Below are 20,484 nucleotides of genomic sequence, written 5' to 3' on the forward strand. Positions count from 1 at the left end.
CTCTTGGTGGCACATACGTAGGAATTTATTTCGGGAGGGGTCCAAATTCAATATGAGGATGATAAATAACACTAAAATTTGTAAAACCACCTGAAAATTAGACTAAATTTACAGAGAAGTTAGAAATGGGGGGGGGGTGAGGATTCCCTGGACCCACCCTCTACATACGTCCCTGCCTCTTGGGTCTTGTAGGTAGAAATATGTCATGAGTTCAGTCTTGTAAAGCATATTGTAATACAACAGGCTTCAAAATGAGCACGTAGAAATACATTTAACTACGTAACTAGCTTTTATAGTACTGTATTCACAGACATGAATTATTGCATACGCAACACGTTGCAAAATACAATAAGAAAGCATGGAATATTTTATTTCGAAGTGATACCATAGCTAAAACTAGGAGACAAAGCGGCGTCTGTGATCATTTCTTGAGTCCGTGCTATTGTGAACTTATGTTGTATACATTAGCGCGTTCTATCTCCATCCTTCCCCCCTCTCCACAGAATGAACTTCCGGCTGTTGGTCGATATCAATGTGTTGTGAGTTCGCAAACATAAGTCTTTATCTTTTTAGTTCCCTTATCGTTATTATGAAGTTAGAAAACATTTTATTTTTAGACAAGGAAAGAATAATGGTAGATATATTCTGATCAATTTATAATACAACACGAAAGCTAAGCTACATTCATTTTTTTATCCTAAGAAAAATATCTTATGCTTCGTCTCAACTACGGTTCGCGTAATATTACTTTCACTTTCGTGCTAGCTTGCACCTAAAAAAAAGAAAACATTTACGTAACAAAGAATTCACGATGCAAGTGATGCTTCATGTCAAGTAAAAATTTTTAGGAACACAACAGAAAGCAAAAGGCAAGGCAATCCGCCTCGCTCAGTACTTGTTGAGTGATCATGCGCCATCTGGCTGTCAACTGTCCAGCCAGTTTTGCACAGACTCGCGCTCAGTATCGATTGGATGTTGCACACAAAGAAAACTGAAAGAAGAGACTGGCTGGCGGGCCTGTAGTGCTATTAATTTTCGAGGAAAGAGTCGGATAATTCAGTTGAAGATGGCGGGCTGCTGTATTTGAGTGGTTTAGTCTACTAATGTAGAAAGGATTGCTGTGTTTCAAGGTAAGGAAGGAATTATTCGTTCTTTTCTTCAAGTGTTGACGAATGTATTTACTTCAAAGTGTACCAAGTAGCAAGTGACTACATAGTGAAAGCTCTGAGAGGTGAAATCGAGAGTGCGAAGTTTGACATGTTGCTATGTGTACGTTACATATGTCATGCTTGTTGACATTAAATGCGCATTGGCAGTGTAATATCCGAAGTGCATGTGTATTATTGTAAATGTGTGGCCAGAGTGAGGTAAATAATTGTAGTAGTGTATGAAAAGTCAATATTAACATCATGCGCACCATATTGTAAACATTGACGTCGAATATTCCCGCCTTTTTGATTTAACATGTGCTCCCTTAAAACACAAAGGAATTAACAGTATAATTGCTCTGGAACAAGCGTGTTACATATATTACGGTTTATTCGAGAAATGGAATGTGAGCGTAAAATCATTATCATATATCGGCTGAATTGAGTGGTGCGTGACAATTGAAATGTTAATCCATTGTGACATTTCGTTCGTGGGTATTTAAAGTATTCCCATACTTCGTGTATTTATCTGTACTCCTGGCAGCAGTAAATTTCCTTGACAACTAAGGGAAACAATTAACCCTTAATAGCTAGACGTTCGAATACAGCATTGAGCGTATTCAAAATGATTTGACAGATTTTCATTTCATATTTAAGGGGAAGAAACTGCGAAGTTTGTGTATTTCCGAATTTTTTTTGCTTTGGGTGGTTTACATTTTAATAAAGTGTGCCATATTCGTCCAAAATTGATAAATCATAGGAATATACATATATATACACACACAGATACGTAATGTTGTATTGAATTTCTTTTTGTGTGTGGTGTGGATAGTGTGCCGTAATGTCAAATTAATTTTAAGGGTGTGATCAGATTGTGTACATGGGTGCGTTGTTAGATACAGTTAAGGAATAGTTGATATACTATTAATGTGTGTGTACGGTGAGTTTTTGTATAGGATTACCGGTACCCCAGAATTTTAGGCCTATTCACTTTTTCCGAGTGAATTATAGAGAATTGCGTAGATGTGTGATGTAGATCCTACTGTAACGATAGCATTTTTTTTTCGTCCTTGTACATTACCGAGATTATAAACTACTATTAACGTCTGTGGCTAGCGCCTGCGTCTTTTGTGTACCTGGACCCGGGTTGAGTTCCTGGTGGACGGGCTGAGTAGTAGAACGTTACGTCTGGTGCGTGGGATCATTGTTCAATGCGTGGCCAAGTAAGCTTGTGGTGGACAACAGCATGTCTGTGGGTTTTCTCGGAGTACTTCCGTTTCCTTCCACCAATTCTTCCGTCATTCACATGCTTTAATCATAGTTTTCCTTAGCCTAAAGGGCATAATTGTGGGACGTAGACTGCGAGATTTCATTTTTCAATTTCCAATGGAAAAGCATTAAAATTAGGAAGCAGGCACGGTTGTTCGGATTCTATTTTAGTACTGTAGCTCATGTTTCATATAGCATGTGTTGACGCTATATATAAAACTAGAACACAGATCCCCTTTCCCATTTAGCTGTAATAAAGACGGAAAACAACGTGCTCTGCGGGGCTCATCCGCCTTCACTCGCTCAGCAATGCTGTATGAATTAAATATTAAACTTTGGTACAGAAAGTAACCATAGCTACTAACCTATATGGGAGGGGGAGACCTTCTTCCCCAGTTTCCCACATTGGGCCTGCCTGCCTTCCAAGATTTACATGATTACACTACCGGTCCCGGCTTTATTTACTCTTATGTCTAGATTGATAGAAACTGGTTGTATATTCAGCCTGTATTTATCATAGAATGTTTACAAATTTAATGAATCAGGAGGGTGTCTTAAAATTTATTGTTAACAGCTGTTGCCTAATAACATACGTGTACTATAGTCTTGCCTGAAGATGCATGGATATTGGCAAGTTTCTTTGTGTGTTGGAATGGGAGAGGGTTAAAATAATGGGTTAACTTTACAATACTCGCCCCAACTGCTGTAGTGACTCAGAAACGAGAAGTCAAAACTTCCCTAACCTTAAGCTAACCCGTTCCTATCCCTACCCTACTTATCCCTGTCTTATTCTGCCCTACCCTACTCTTCTGCATGCTTGTAAAGCAGTCCTACTCATCAATGCGCATCTGGAGCGTGTATTGTAAAGTTTACCCAAAAATACTCATTTGTGGGTAATGGATCTCGTGAAGTGTTTTAAAAGTCATACCGTCAGATTTTAATCTTCCATTAAAACGTTTCACTTATTTGTGTGCTCATATTAATATTAAATGGTTGCGTGAAAAACATTGAGCAAAAATATATTTTATTTTGAATGAACAGTTGCATATATATTTACTGAAATAAATGATATTCAATTTTTTAAACACAGTTGCTTGAAATTGGGGCTGATATTTAGTATCTTCCCCAATTTTGCACATATAAGATTTACAGTGTGTTACGTACTTTACAAAATATAGCTGAGCTAGGGACAGCTAGCGAAGGGAGTTAAAAACCCCCAGGGCCCTTGTACTTCTACCTTTATCACAATTTAGACAAAAACAAGATACTCGGTTCTGGAACCATGAAACGAGTTGGGGGAGATACTAATTGCCATCCATTGGCTACGGTGTGCATGCGTTTTAGTGGTTGATATTCCTATATGTAAGCTTCACTTGTTCCCTATTAATTCGAATTATTTAGCACAATTAGGGCCATTCTAACCTTCTGGGCAAATAGAGGTATCGCGGGGTGATTCCAATTGAGAGTGCATGCTGTGCTAGAGACGTGAGTAGCGGAGAGGGTTTTAATTTTTAGCTCTTATTGTTTAGGTGAGGGCTAGATTTGGGTTGGCGTAAATTAGGAAATTTTCCTGTACTGATATACTTTTATTCTTGGCCTGTTTTATATATATAGTGAACTAGAACAATAATGCATGGTTGCTAGTGAATTAAAATTCCTTAGCCTTAAACCCATCGCTCATTTCAGTGTTTTAGATCTCTCGATTTGCAAGGATATGGCGAAAGGAATACATAGCCAGATTTAAAGATAAATTCTGCTTTTGTGGGACCAGGCTCCCCCCCAATCTTCATTCTTTTTTTGGGGGGGGGGGATTTTAGCCTGATTTTGGTTAGATGTTTCACGGGACGTTTACGGTTTGTATGGATCGGCAACAGCTTGTGTTTTAGCTAATTTTGGTCCCATCCCGGCAACATTTCGTGTTCCTCCATTACACATTATTCTATGCTGTTCACAGATTACTCACACACTGATTACCCTTTCGTAACAACTCGTTTCTCCTGTACCGTGTGCGTGGGTTTTCTCGGGGTTCTCCCGTTTCCTCCCACTTTCTTCATTCCACCATTTCATTCATTACCCATCATCACCGTCTCCTTTAGCCTAACCGGCATAACCGTGGGACGTAAAACAAAGATTTCATTTCGTTTCTCCTGTAATTTTTTTTTTTAAAATTAGTTTTGGCTCCCCAGGTGTAGAATTAACTCGAGATTTTAATTCCAAAAATCGTTCCATCCATCCATTCCAATGAATCGACTAGACATCGGTATCGACACTGGAAATACTGGATATTATTGTGTAATATTGGAGAAATGTAGAAACCCCTTTAAGATAGTTGAAGATGGCAACCCCATCGTCTAGGTGCAGGTGGTTGATAGGACTGACCGGCCGACCAGTGAAAACTAGGTAGTTCAAGAAAGAAAATTGATAATGTTTATAAGATAAGACTTCATAAATTTTGACCCCCTTCCTCTGCGCGCACAGGAAAAAAATGAGTGTGGATAATGACAGGTATTCTAAGAGAGCGAACGTCTGGAAAATATTTACTTTTCGATTTTAGGTACTCGAGTATTGGAGAAGATTTTGCTTTTTCAACATGTTTTAAAGTTCGGTGTAATGTGTATACTGGAAGATTTTCTGACAGGAAACTGGAAATATTAACTCCAGTAGACAGTCTCTTCATATTGCGTTACATTAACCTCTTCTTTTTATAAACTACGCTAGGTGCAGGTTTCGCCAAATAAGTGATGTTAAGATAATCAGATAAATAACTGTTTAACGAAATGTTTGTCTATTCAGGAAGCAGTTGTTTTGTATGTGGAGTTTTCGTTAATTCTCGCAAAGAATCAATAACAACTTAATGCGAGAGATTGCGAAATAGCGTTTTTTTCAGATTTTCTTTTTTTACAATGCTGCATTAGATATTTTGAAAGGGTAGAGTATGTATTCCATATATAACAATAGTCGAAAACCCTAGCCGGTAATTTGCGGTAACCTAGCCGGTACAGTTTATCATTTAGACTGGTCGGTTTCGATCTCCGGTGGGCTCGAAGTTTTTCTTATAATGCGGCACTTAGGATTGCTCTCTTTTTAAAATGAATATGGTAACTTGGGAAGGCAAGGTAAGAGAGAACGTCGGATTGTTTTGCAGACATCACCTCGATGAGTGCTGCCAGTGGCTTACACAGAATTTCTTCAGGGGTAAAGGGATTCAAGCACTCATTCATCCACACTTTTTCAGGATAAGCGTGACTTCCGTATGCAGGGTGTATGAAGAGTACGGGGACAGGACAACACAGGAGTCGTCATCATAAGTATTGGCAGGTCACTTGCTGCGACTGAGAAGCTTTCGTCCTCCACGGCCTTCTGCTAACCTCTTCGACTTCTGTGTTTTGATATCGTCCATTAATTGTAGTCCCCTTCTCCGCCTTCCTCTTTCTTGCCACCATACTCTAGCACCTCTCACATGGTGCAGTTCCTCCTCAGCCAATGTGCCAACCAGTTTCTCTTTCTCTTAATAATGTTTAAAATTGTTCTTTATCTCCTCCACCATTTCTAACACACTCTCATTAGTTTGGGACTCACCCAGCGAATTATTTCCATTCTTCTCCACACTCACACTTCGAAACTTTTTTAATCGTTTATCATCATTTTTGCGTAGTGTCCATGTTTCCGACCCATATAGCAATACTTTACACCAGGGCGCAAAATTTCAGTCAGACACACTTGCCAATCCAAGAATGATGATCGTCAGTATCTCTCACATACAAATTATAAGAGCCTCCCCGCCTTTGGTTTGACAGAGGAAGAGCTTACATCAGGGCATAAAATTTCCATTGGAAAGACTTCACATTCCGTGTTTTCTCTTACTCAGTGAGAATTATTTTCGTGCGAAATAAACTTCTTCCTATTAAACACTGGTCGCCAGCTCTAAATTTCTAGTCTCCATTGGCGACCGGAATTTTTGCACCCTGCTTTACACGAAGCATTTTATGAATCTTTTTTTCTCAATCCGTTCTTACTAGTAAGTATACGAAGGAATTGAAAGAGAGAACTTTGGAATTAGTTGGTTGTCAGTCTAAAGTGGTGAGATTTTCAATGTTAGGTGCCATTTTGGCTCCACACTGATAAGGCACTATGTTAAAGAAGTGACGGTGTCAGCTCAGAAGGCTGTTCTTTTGTAGTCCTCACCATACAAACAATACAGAAATATTTGGATACAGATTCCAGGTGCTTACAAATAATATAAACGGTTTTACGCGTCCTTGCGTTCTATTCAACAATTTTTCTGAATTGGAAAAGTTAACATAAAGTACCTTACCAGTGTGGAGCTCAAACGGCTGCTACGATTGAAAGAAATCTACCATTTTATTTTGACGACCATCTGTTTCCAGCTACTTTCTTCTTCCTTTTTTTTTAAATCTTCGTTGATAAGGATTGGCCAATGGCTTCGTAATTTTGATATTTTATCTTAATATATTTTCCCGTAATTATCTTGCTCAAGGGATTAAACCCAGATCATTTTTCAGTACGGCATTGTGTTGCAGTAGTCCCATCCCTGGCGCTTGGGGTCCCTATTTCGATCCTGGCTCCCACCAAGTGGGCTTTGTGGTGGACAAACACCATGTGCGTATGTTTTCTCGGGGTTCTCCCTCTTTCTTCATTCCACATTCTCATCTATCTCATCCCAGTCTCCCATAGCCTCGGTGCATGATTATGGAACTTTAAACCCAAATAAGTGTTCAGAGCCTTAAGCCTGCATGGTATATTACGAAAGATGGTATGTTTGTGTGTGTGGGAAGGGGGGGAGAGGGCGATTTTTACTTTACTTTTATAGTATTTGTGTAAAGAGTTGGAGATTGAGAGTATGACAGTGTGTATAGACATACGTGTGTTAAGCCCTTGGAACATAGTTTCTTTGTTAACACTACATAAGAAATGAGATGTAACCGGCATGTGTCTGCCTTACACTTCAGCATTGTTAGTTTGAAAGAACGCGCACCTACTTACACTCACCAACATGGACACAGGAGCGTAACCACGGGATGGTTAGACTGGCTAATATCCAGGAGCCAACGCGTGACCCGGTACAAAATGTATGTTTTTTTTTTCTAAGAAAGTATTAACATTAGAGAGACTAGATATATGAACATTTCAAGTAATTTCTAGATGCTCTAGGATGCATATTAACATCGAAAAGATACTAACTTCGGATCCGGTGCTTTTATTTATTTATTTAAATTCGTGTTAAAACTTACTATTCGATATTTCAGTCTTCACTCTTAACAAGAAGCTGAATTTTCGCCGTGACAAACCTGTAAAGGAAAAATATGATTAACATGTTCATAACCAAATATACACAGGTAAACAGACTTGATTGTATTATTCCAAGGGAATACGGTAGTGCATATAGTCAAACAGGTAGTGAGGACTGAACATCTCTAGAATACATTTTACACCTTAAAATAAACGAACATCGTTTGAGCTGTTAAGTGTTAAGTTCTTATTAGTGATTTGTGAAGTGTTTAGTTAGGATTAAACACTCAGTAATTTCTTCCTGTTTGCGGTAATAAGGTTCAGTCATTTCCCCAGCGCTGGCTGATATATCGAATATTAAGTTTTAACAGGAATAAATAAATAAATAATAATAATAAAAAGCACCTTCTGCAAGGTTAGTTCCTTTTTCTATTTCAAGATATTCTTAAGTTGTTACCATGACGAATTCGTAAGATTTCTCTTATAGATATGGGTAATGTAGTAATGACAGAATAATAGGTGTATATAATCGTATTAGTAGATTCTAGTTATGAGCAATAGTGAGATTTACATAGTACGCTGGATGAAGAACTAGAAAATATTAAAAAAGAAGAAAAATGTTTTGACCTTAAGAATCGTCGTAGACTTTGATGTTAACCTTAGTTTTGGAATGTGCAATCTATCTTTCTTAGAATACAGAGAAGACAGACATGTTAAGGAAGGTGGAAGTTGGTGATGGAAATTTCACTAACGTTACAGAATTGCAGGCCGTGTCATCCAGGCATCTCTGTGTGTACAATCCGCAGCAAAAAAAACTGCAACATGAGCATGTAAGTTTATTGTGAAACTACGCCTAACAGCGCATGGAATCAACATAATGTTTAAGTGGCACGAATCACGCCAGGAAAAACCTCGGCGTCCTCCCCTGCACACTTATTTTGGAACAATAGACTTCGTCGTTTCACAATAGACTTACATGCTCATATTGCAGGTTTTTTTGCTGCTGACTGTACAATATAAAATGTTTTAAAACCAGTACTCCGTAAACTAAAAGAGGGAAGGGATACCATGGATCTGTAAGCTCCAGCTACGGTCCTACATGAGCAATAATGGATATTAATTTCTAGCTCCTTGGATGGCCAATACTTTACAATTATTGTGCTTTGCATAGTAATGATTGACCTGCTTCATAATTAGCGGTCTTCATAGCCTATTAGGTTTTAAAATAGTGTTCCATTTTTATTGAGAGTGGGGAAATTGATATACTCTCAAGGAGGGGCTTTTCTTGCTTGACACCTTTAATCTAACTCAGTAGGTGATACTGATTCAGTAACTGCCATATTACTATCCTGTTACCGTTACTTTGCCAGGCATGAATGGCATTAGGATAAAATCACATAATAACTATTTCTCCCAGTCACTATTTTACTTGTATCCACAATCAGAAATTAGAGCTATCCAAGTTTGCAACTAAGAAAGATACAGTAGAGTATCGATTATCCGAGGTTCGATTAAATGAGGTTCCGTGTTATCCGAGCTTAATCCAAACAAGCAAAAATTTAAAAAAAAACAACCCAGTTACAATGATAGCAGCCTGCAAGCGTAGTAAACAAGATAGCGACTCTGCCCATTGTTGCCAGAATTAAGGGAGCGAGCTTTAACCCTTGTGTACTATCATGGGGTCTCTTGGGATCCCAGATTTGTTTATCATAATACATAGTTTAAACAAGTGAGATTTAATTTCAGTTGTCTGATGGTTCTGCGTAAAGAACACAATTTAGATGGGGTTCTAGAAGATCCCATGGTAATTCCTGTGTAACAATGTTGTTGGTAGTATACAAGGGTTAATTGTTGCATATCTTGAGTTTGTTTGAGAAGGCACTGCTATGTTCTACGTTGAACAGCAAGACGACATAGCACCAGTTGACATTATGATGATGCTACCTCTGTGCAATATCGCGGCCAGAAATGAGACAGCTTGATAAAGCAGAAGACCATGAAAGACTGATATATATATATATATATATATATATATATATATATATAATGTATGTACGCTACTCTGTCTTATTTGTGTTGTTTCGTATTATGTTCTACTTTTACACGTATCAATATCAAACTGCATTTTGTTTACCTATTACGGCTTATTTCTTATGTATGAAGCACAATTATATGTACTATACTGTATGTCCAATAAAAATAATAAATAATCTAATAAAGAGAAACAACGATCAATAAATAAATAATAAATACTGTGCAGTAATAATAAATTTTCTGTGTTAGCCGAGTTTTTGCTTATCCGAGTTGTTAGATCCGGTCCACATTAGCCCGGATAATCGGGACTCTGCTGTACTGCGAACCTTGATGTCCATAAACATAAGGGCACATGTAAACATATGAATTATGAACACATTTGAAGGACAAGATAGTGTGAGAAGGGGGATCGGGCATATTTTTTGGATAATTAATAATGGAACACAGAATGTAATTCTAGAGCAACAGTTTTTAAAATTTTAAGGGTACATCTGATAATATACAGGGTAGCACAGAGGTAGGTATACACCTCTCCATTGATCAAGTATAACATTTTAGCTTATAGGTTTATTTTCTTCGGCTACTCCGAGCTTAAGATATAAGTAAAAATACATTAAGAACAAATAATAAAGAAACTAAGTCTACCTGATAAGAAATTATATAAGAAGCAATGAATTGATCAGTACGGGACTGTGTGTCTAATTTTGGGCCACCCTATATAATATACCCTTGTATATATATATGTTGGACTGTAATATATGCTTTTCCTAGTTTTCATGGGAAGGGGAGCACGGTAACTCAGTGGTAGTGCTCACCTGTGGTGCGAAAAGCTAGTGGTTCGATTCCAGGCCATAGCCATGAGAGTTTGTAGTGAACAACTTCACAGTTTCCTATTTCACCACTTCAATTGATCATTTGTTTACTTTAGCTAAGGGGTACACATTTGTAGATGAAAGGAAGGTTTTTAACCAACTTTCATTGGTTGCATTTTTCGGTTATTGATTTAGTTACAAACCGGAGATTAGCTTTTTTTTTTTTTTTTTTTTTTTTTTTTTTTTTTTTTTTTTTTTCACTTTTGCAATGGTTATGGTGTATTGAGTATTGTAGGCTTTTTTATTGTACATATGTGGTGGTTTACTTTTTCTTCCATTGTTTAATATAGATTACCTGCCAATATCTGAAATAGATTGTAAATAGTTAGTATTCGGGAATTCAAATTGTAGATTTTAATGAAACTCCCCACCCATGAATGCTGCATGATCGGCATGACTGTGCTGTTACCTAATGAAATTAGGTATTCGACGAAAGAAGATATATTTTCTTCTTTTTCTTCCGTTACCAATTGCCATTTAAAGTTACGTGATAACGCTAAATCAAATTATCACCATCTTCCTTGAACGTGCGGGTGGTTTTTGCTCACTGTTGCCAGATATCGATTCCAGCCTGTTGCTGTAGGGTTGTGCATGAAATCGCCAAACATCACTTATACTGAAACGTTATCTCCAAACTAATATTTCGGCTGTTTCCTGGTAATATTTAAATAAAACTATCCGTGCCCCCAAACACGTAATGTGTTGATAGCTCCGTATGTATTTATTCACTATAAACATTGACGATTTTTAGATTTGGGAGACACGTCCCCACTTTTGCAACTCCGAGGTATTAAGTGTAGTTATGAATTTATATGATAGCCGTCCCACCGTTTTTCGTGACATTCATTGTTGACCTATGTTGTATAGTCCATATGTGAAATAATTAGTGGGGGGGGGGCTCAAAACAGTTTTTCGGAAAACCGAAACCGATTGAGAATGTTCAAAAAACCTCGGTTTTCTTCAAAACCGGTTCCGTTTTTTTCAAAAATTGGTTCTGTTTCTGACCAGAAGAGTGTTTTGTTTTCCAGAAACCGATTCCGTTTCAACAGAAATAGAAAAGTCCACCGAAACCAGTTTCGGTGAAAACCCGATTGTCGGTAGAACGGTTTCCGGTTTTATAAAAAACTGGTTTTGCCCATCCCTAAAATAATTAAGGTCCTTTTTGTAGACAGGGTGATGTTTCGTGAAGAATTATAACTTCTTTAATGGATGTTTCGAATTATGCAAATACCTTTGTAACCCGGATACAGCTGAATTATCTTCTTTTGCACTCCTGATGTTTCTTTGGCTCTGTCAATATTCGGGGCCGCGGTGGCTCAATGGTTGAGCGTTCACCTCTGGTGCATGGGGTCCCTGAATCAATCCTAGCTCGCGCCAAGTGAACTTAGTGGTGGACAAACCGTGTGAGTGGGTTTTCTCGGGGTTCTCCCGTTTCCTCCCACTTTTTTCATTCCTACATGTCATTCGTTTCTCATTATCACCGTCTCCTTTAGCTTAGCCGGCATAACCGTGGGACGTAAAACGCAGAAGATTTAATTCATTTCTAATGTCTATTCCTTTTGATCACACTTATGTATCTATAATTACAAACGCATGTCGCCTCGTGTGAGCGCGGTGTCTCAGTGGTAGAGCGTTCACCTCCGGTGCTTGGGGTCCCTGAATCGATCGCAGCTCGCGCCAAGTGAATTTTGTATTGGACAGACACCGTGTGCGTGGGTTTTCTCGGGGTTCTCCCGTTTCCTCCCACTTTCTTCATTCCACCATTTCATTCATTTCTCATCATCACCGTCTCCTTTAGCCTAACTGGCATAACTGTGGGACGTAAAACTTAGATTTCATTTTTCCATGTCGCCTCATGTATTCCTGAATGTATTTTTACCTACGATGTTGCCTATTGTAGGAGATTTTCATAGTCTTTGTGCCTTTTTCGTTTAAAAAAATAAATCAGCACCTAATGTCAGTTGAATAGTATTGTGCTGCATGTTTTATAATTTGTCATTCCTTCTGTACGTAAGGAATAATTTAATTATTTATTCAACTATTTTTTTTTTCATTCCATCATTGCATCCGAGGGGGCACGGTGGTTCAGTGGTAAAGCTCTTACGTCTTATGCCTAAGGTCCTTGATTCGATCCTGTGTCAAGTAAGTTTGTGATAGAGAACATCGTGTCCGTGGGTTTTCTCCCACATTCTCATCTCACCATTTCTTCCATCATCCACTTGCCATCTACATTGCCTAAAAGGCGTATGCGTGGGACGTTCAACTGGTTGATTTAATTTCATTTTTTTATTGCAACCGGAAGTAGTAGAGAAATGTATCTACTTTCAATATTGATCACCATGGAGCAGAAACTAATTGATATGGAGAAACCTTCTATACAGTGTGTTTCAAAACGATATCGACAATGTTTGGGAGGTGATTCCTGACATCAAGATAAGACAAATGCTTCCTTTCGGAGTTATAGGCTGCCGAAAACATGAAAAAATGGATAAAGGCACATAGCTCCAAAACTATGGGACATACCGTAATCGGGTCAAGACTTCACTTAGGAATTAATATGTGCGCTTTCCAAAAATCCATGTATCAGAATCCTGCGATTCTTCTGTAACAATTTTTATAGAAGCAGTTTGGCTACAGGCATGTAATCTGAAGTACTCACCAATTACCCCTATGAAAATTGTTCTAGAAGTTCCACAGGATTCTGAAACTTTGCTATTTGCTTAGGGCGCATACTAGTTTCTAAGTGAAGTCGACCCGATTACGGTAGGTCCCATAGTTTTGGAGTTGTGGAGCTTTAAAGTTATTATTTTTTTAAAAAATATTTTCGGCAGTCTATAACTCCGAAAGGAAGCATTTGTGCACCCAGGTTGGTCTACACTTTTTGTTTTATCTTGGTGTTAGGAATCACCTCCCAAACGTTGTCGGTGTTGTTTTGAAACACCCTGTATACACATCACTTACATAAATTATGGATAGATTCTTCAGTATTCCGCGCTTTAGGTGCGAGCGGTCCCGGGTTCGATTCCCGGTGGGGGTACTCGGTCGAAAATGTGTATAAAGCTTTTTCAGGCCAGCCATCTTGAATGAGGTTTTTCCTCATTCACACCAGGCAAATGACGGGGTGGTACCTAACTTACAGGTCCCTTCCTTCTTTCCGCGAATAGTATGCTAGCTGAGGGACATCATCCCTCATGTACGTGACCGGCTAAATGGTCATTGATGCCGACAGCCCAGAAATCTAAATCCTAATCGTAAGCATTCCAAGGATGTTTTCCATTTCCGTCCTTATTTCAGTGAAATTGGAGGTGGTGGTAATTCGCAGTAACTTTAATATTGATTGGTATTGGTGGTAACGGGTTTTAATATTGATTCCTATAGGGCAAAAGCCAAGATCTGTTTTGACGTATCAAGAGTAAACTTCATCTGCCTCTCTATTAAAATCGATAGTGGTAGAAATCTACCATTTTTAGTTTCAATATTGCTGTAGAGCGAAAACCGTAAGTGATGGCGATGAGTGGTCTTTTGGTATGGATTCAATGTCCCAAGAATACTTATCTGTACTGTTATTACTGCACTAAAACCGTAAGTGGTTGAAATCTGCAGCTTCTGGGTAATGCGATCGCAGAGGGCATCATCCCTTATACGTGATAGCCTAACATGGTTTTAGCTGCCAAAGGCTCGGAAATCTAATTCCTAATCTTACTTCTACTGTAAGGGTTAATCTTGCATGCTGCATAATCTTACAGGTTTCAGAATCCTCCGGGAGTTTGTGAGTACTTCAAATTATTTGCCCGTAGTGAAATTCTCTCTCTATTGTTGCGTGAGTACCGCAGAATTCTGAAACGTCTAATTTTGGATAAGGCACATAGTTCCTAAGCGAAGTCTTGACCAGACTATTTACTGCAGCCCGTGTTAAGTCGCGTTGATCGTGACGGGGACGATAGCCTGGATGCTGACATCCGCATTAAACCTCAATCTATTACTGTTATCGATTCTGGTTACGATCGTGACGGAGACAAATTGCCTCGATGTTGACGTCCGCATTAAGACTCAATCAACAAGCTGAAAGTCTGATCTGATGTAGCCTGAACTGCTGACAAAAGACGTAAACGCCCAGTAGAATCACCAGCGATTTTATGTGAAAAAAGTGAGTCTCAATTGAAATTGCTTGCGTTGTAAACAGGATGTAAACTGTGGGACCAATAATGAAAACTGTCACTTGGGAGATTTTCATATAAGATTACGTAGGACGTGTATGCTTATCTTGGCTAGTGACGAGAAGTGCATGGCTGTGTGTAGAATCTTGTGACTCACCCTATATTAAAGTTTTCATAATGCTTATTCTTGGCTAAATCATGCGAGAAAAGCTTCGAAATAGGTTAATTTGTTATAGAGAGAACAGAAAAACAGGTGATTAGCTGTTTGTTTTGTTTCTAGTCATTATGGATTGGTCATTATGAAATCACTAGATGTCTATCTAAAATGGAGTTTTTTTTTCTTTCTTTCATCATGTCTGTATATCGCAATGAGGTTTGCTTTAGGATGATATTAGTTTGAAAACTGATAATATCAGCTGGTGTGGAAATAAAATTGTGGAAATGAACTCTCCTGCAGGCATATGTTCCTCAAACTTCTTGGGACAATACAATCGAAGTGCTTGTTCGTATGTTTTGTGAAGATAAAATTTAATGCATGGCACATTGAGGTCTTTCCATGAACTCTTGATAATGAGTTTATAGTTTCTATTCTTAGAATGTTTATTCTCGAGAGTGATAGCGTTGTTGATCTTTGAGGTACATTGTCTAGTGAAAACTCAGATCTTGTTGTTACGGAGAAAGGCCAGGAAGTACGATTATTCATGTGCTGATGAGACGTCTGGTGTATATAACAAGGAAATTATTGAAATTCTTTTATGTGAGGGAAAGATAGATAGATAGTTCTCGATAGTGAATTGAATTTTGAATTAGTAAAGGTATTTGAAATGTATTTCGAGATCATGCGACATAACAATATAGAGTAATATGTTACATTAAGGTGTATCAAAGTGTGCCTTAACTCTGAAATCAGTTGAGCTATTTTGTCTTACACATCTTGAATTCGTTAATGTAGACAGCGTGTGGCGTCTGACATTCTGAGCTGAGATACATACGTCATATTAACAGACCAGAAAAAGGAGGGGGATTCTTAATTCGATCCGTTTATATATTGTATTTTCACATCTAACATCAATATAGGTTCACAGTTTTTGATGAGTTTGAAAGAGCCATATACGAGGGATGATCAGAAAGTAAGGTTACAAAGCCTGCAGTGAAACACACATATTTCATACATCCAGTACAGCCAACAGGTAGTACGTACATTAGATTATTTTTTTGACGTTCTCCATATCGGTTGAGGCATCGTGAGATCTGTTTGAAAATTCCCTGGTAAATGTGGTGTCCTTGCGTGTTCACCCACGCGGTCACGAAGTGTTATCACCTCTTCGTCTGAAGCAAAGCGACGGCCTCCTAGGTACGGAAGGGGTGAAAGTCGCTTGAAGCAAGGTCCGGGCTGTAGGGTGGGTGGTCGATGATGTCCCATCGCTACTGCTTCAACAGCGTGGTGGTATTCTGAGCTGTATGTGGGTTTTTCTCTACCAGATGCAAACTTTCTGCATCGTGTTTACGAAACATTGCAGTTTCTCCGTAAACTTCTACCAAGTACCGGCGAATTTCAGCCGCGGTTAAATGTTTCGCTGACAGAAGTCGAATAACTGAGCGGTCTTCTTTGCGAGACCAGTTTTCCAAACGTCGCCATTTGTGTTTACCTACAACTAGCGCAATAGGCGGCTAAAATGCATAGTTGCCAACTCCATGTGTATTAAAATTACCGTACAATCCTCATTCCTGTATAACGGACGAAACTCCGGAAATATGACCTTGTAACCGTAGTTTGTGATCCTTCCTCGTAAATTTTGTTAGGATCGGAGCTAGACCATGTAACACGTCAACGGATGCACTGAAAATCGTATATAATCGACTTTGATATGCGTATGTTTCAAGCATAACTTCGATACAAATGTACCAATTTTAACATTCTTTTTTTCCGGCATTTTGCACATGAATTTCACGAGGATCTGACGATAATCTTTGGAACTGGAGCATGGAACTCGTCAACAGCTGACAAATGTTCATACTATGATTGTATGTATGATCACGCGTAATTTTGATATGTGCACTAATTTTGTTGGTTCACTTTTTGTTTCAAAAAGTACGTTCTTGTGGTGGTTTCATATAAATTTCATTAGGATTTGAGGGTAGTTACTGGAACTAGTCCATGAAACTTGTCAGCAGCTGGAAGTCTTAATTAATAACTTGTATATGTTCATGTAAAATCCCATATCATGTAGATCGCTTTGAAGGAAAAATGGTTACGGATATTTCCTAGGTCGACCCATTTTGTAGGAAGTTAGACCCCTTCCATTAGTCTAGGTATCTAATTAAACCACTTGGGTTACGAAAAAGTATACAGGGTGCCTCAAAAGTCTTTTGGCGTAGAGTAACTCTTGTTATCAGAACTACAACAAAATGTAAGAAAGCCCACAAGTATATGTATATAACTCCAGGGGTAAAAGTTAGGGATGGCCAGAACCGGTTTTCAGGTCTGAACGGACCCGGTTCTAGGATATCCGGTCCCGGAACCAGTTTTTCGGATCAAGGTCTAGAACCGGTTTTGAAAACCAAATCTCCAACCGCGAGGAACCGGTTCCGTTGGAACCAAAACTTTGTGACGCTAAACCCGAGCTGCTGGCAGGCTGTGAACAGTGTGCTGGATGAAATGGTGGAAGCGACAGGCAGGCGGCGGCCGGTTGTCTCATTTTGCTAAATAAACTGGGTAACTGGCAAACTCATTGGCTAAACAGGCAAACTGGCCAACTCATTTGGCTAAACACCCACTGGTGGACGAATTTTTTTTTCTGGGGGCACAAGCGGGTCTGCGCGGGGAGGACACAAGCGCTTGGTCCTTTTTCCAGTGTTTCGAAGGTGAACTTTGTGCCTCCTTTACGGGTCTTTGGGGGCTTTCAAATCCAGGTCTGGAACCGGTTCCTACGATCCGGTTCTGAAACCGGGTTTTCAGATCCAGATCTGGAACCGGTTCCTAAGATCCGGTTCTGGAACCGGGTTTTCGGATCCAGTTCTGGAACCGGATATCCGAGAACCGGTTCCGCCGGAACCGGAACTTTGTGGCCATCCCTAGTAAAAGTGGATCTGAAAAGGACGCATGACGTCACGCCGTTCCACGTGCCTATCTTTTCCTTTGTAAATATTTTAGAAAATGAGGGGGACGCCACATTTTCTGGAAGTGGGGGGATGGCGTTTCCCCTCACTTTTACTCCTATAAAGCTCCCGATTTGAATATAATTAGTGTAATATGGACTACGTGGTCTTTTGCATGTTTTTGCCCTAGACACAACTGAAATGCAATTCGAAGGGAACATGTGTGGAAAACAAAGATCGTGCATTGTTTTATCATCGATCACGTACATGTAGTCAAGAGTCGTTCATTACTGTTGGTGCCCCAATCATTTATAATCTAAACGTTGGAAAGGAGAGAGAGCAGTGTTATGCATAAAAGCAACATTAATGCGCATAGTTGATGAATTATTTGATAAGAGTTTTAAAAAAAAGACGTGTGGAAACTTTCTCGTTCCAACCAGGCGCCGTAGGGCGGTGGCCGCTGGAGTAGATAATTCTTTGTGTGTATATGTAACATATTTTATTTGTTGCTTGGTGCTTGAACCTTTGGCGACTGGCAGCCACATATAGCTTGGTTTAAAAAAAGAAAAAAAGTGCAAAAGTACCATTTGTGTATGCTGAAAAGTTGTGCAGGAGTAAGCTGTCAGAAAATCTAAAACGGATAAGGAAGTACGGGTTCTGGAGAGCTATAGTGGATGACGTCACTGGCCTCGATTGTATGTCTTGAAGCAATTGGGAGGGAGAGAAGCGGAGAGGCAGTCTAGCATGTGTACGCTGTAGAAGCGAAAGTGAAGTGGCTTGGCAGTAGAGCAACTACAGTGTGAGTGAAGAACTGTGTTTTGTGGGAGTGTTGTGTAGTGTGGCTTTTAGTTTTCACATGGAAAGTAATGCTTATACAGTGGATGAAATCTTCAAGTGCTTTGTGAGTTCGTGCAACTAGGACTGTTCAGTTCGAATATTGTTCACCAATTACAAATGAAGGTATTGTCTCGGAAGGAGAGTCTCCAATTTTGTCCTCATTAAAGTTGTAATTTGACCTTTGTGTAAATATATGTATTTAATTACAGGGTCGTGTGAAAGTGATGCTAGTTACGTTAAACGTTACATTTCATATAATACTTGACCGCATAACTTGTAGGATAAGGCTTTGTGGTAGACAAACACCGCGTGCGTGGATTTGCCTGATTTCCCCATTTCTTACCACGCTTTCATTCATTTGTGCCGCGGTGGCTCAGAGCGTTCATCTCTGGTGCATGGGGTCCCTGGTTCGATCCCAGTTCGCGCCAAGTGAGCTTTGTAGTAGACAAACACCGTGTACTTTGGTTTTCTCGGGTTCTTCAGTTTCCTCCCACTATATTCATTCCACCCTTTCACTCATTTCTCATCATTGTCCTTAGCCTAGTCGGCAAATCGTGGGACGTAAAACCTAAGATTTCATTTTCTTTCATTCATTACCATCAACACAATCTATCTCCCGTAAGCTCGATGGATGTTGATGACACGTAGAACTAGAACTTAAATTTCATTTGTTGACAGTACAATAGGAGCTGCTAATGATCGCTGCTGTAACCGTAATATAGTGGGGAGTTTGAAGACAACACTTGAATGGATTATTCTCGGTCAAATTATTGGAAGGAAATTATGACAAATGTCCAAGGCAATTTTTTTTTAAAGAATTCACGCCCTTAGGTTTCAAAATATCAGATTGAAATTTTGCATACGGATTGTGTGCATCTTTGATGTTTTTTTCTTTTTTAGATCTCTACGTGAAACCAATCCGGGCACAAGGGCGCAAATATCCCGAGTGGGTGTTTTTTTTCAAAAAATTTCCGGTTTTCCGGAATTCCGGAAGATAGTAATGTTGCAGGAAATTTATTATGTACTATATATACAAATCCGTATATATTTTTGACCTTCGGCCAAATTTTGAAAAATTTTTCCGTCTTTATTTTCCAAGGCATCAGTTTGAAATATTGAACACGCATTGTGTATACTTCTAAGTATTTCTCAGGTGATTTTAAGATGTCTTATGTCAAACCCATCCCGGGCCAGAGGGCTCAATTTTCCAAAAAAGGTTTTTTTTTTCGGAAAATTTCCCGATTTTCCCTAATTTCCTGTTTCTGGTTCATGATATGGGCATGCGGACAGTATCCTTGGAAAGGTTGCTTTATTCTGAAGAGAATGAGGTATGAACCATGGTTCAACGATTAATAATGTATCACCTCAATTTTCAAAAAAAAAAAAAAAAATCCGCCCTTTGTTTTCAAGATATAAAATTGAAATTTTGGTTTTCCGTTTCTGGTGTACAACACGGACCAAAAAAAAAAAAAAAAAAAAGTATGAACTGTGATCCTACGGTAAATAGTAAGGAAGCAGTAGCTGTAGCTGTTTGAAAGTCTAAAATTTACCTCAAAGAGTGGAAATCCTAAAAGGATTAACAGGCAAACTTTTGATTTTACACTTTATCTGTACTCTTTTCTCTTCCAAAAACAACTTAGTTCTATAATTTTTTTTCTGAAAATGCAGGTAGAAATATTTTAGTTTTTTATCGGGTACAGAATAATGCCTCTTCAATACTACGTAGAGGCTTATAGTATTGAACCCCCCCACAACAAAAATTTCTGGGGTGCGTCCTCAAGGCCTATGAAGATAATCTACTCTTTATATCAGTTGAAT

At 38.9% G+C, this 20,484-nt stretch overlaps 1 protein-coding gene across 4 annotated transcripts in view; it reads left to right on the forward strand.

The window, feature by feature from the left end:
• The first annotated feature begins 939 nt into the window (after window positions 1-939).
• The window catches only part of LOC145669547 (protein brain tumor-like), a 229,349-nt gene continuing 209,804 nt past the window's right edge, over window positions 940-20,484 (forward strand). The window contains exon 1 of one of the 4 annotated variants that reach the window (XM_081737735.1): window positions 940-1,130. The gene's annotated coding sequence lies outside the window, so the exon portion shown is untranslated. Of the gene's footprint in view, window positions 1,131-1,217; window positions 1,368-18,307; window positions 18,790-20,484 lie in introns of those variants that run through there. The other 3 variants (XM_081737736.1, XM_081737739.1, XM_081737737.1) reach the window with 3 other exon arrangements.

This window comes from Thermobia domestica, chromosome 14, assembly GCF_964235325.1.
Source record: "Thermobia domestica chromosome 14, izTheDome1.hap1.1, whole genome shotgun sequence".
NCBI classification, from domain to species: domain Eukaryota; kingdom Metazoa; phylum Arthropoda; class Insecta; order Zygentoma; family Lepismatidae; genus Thermobia; species Thermobia domestica.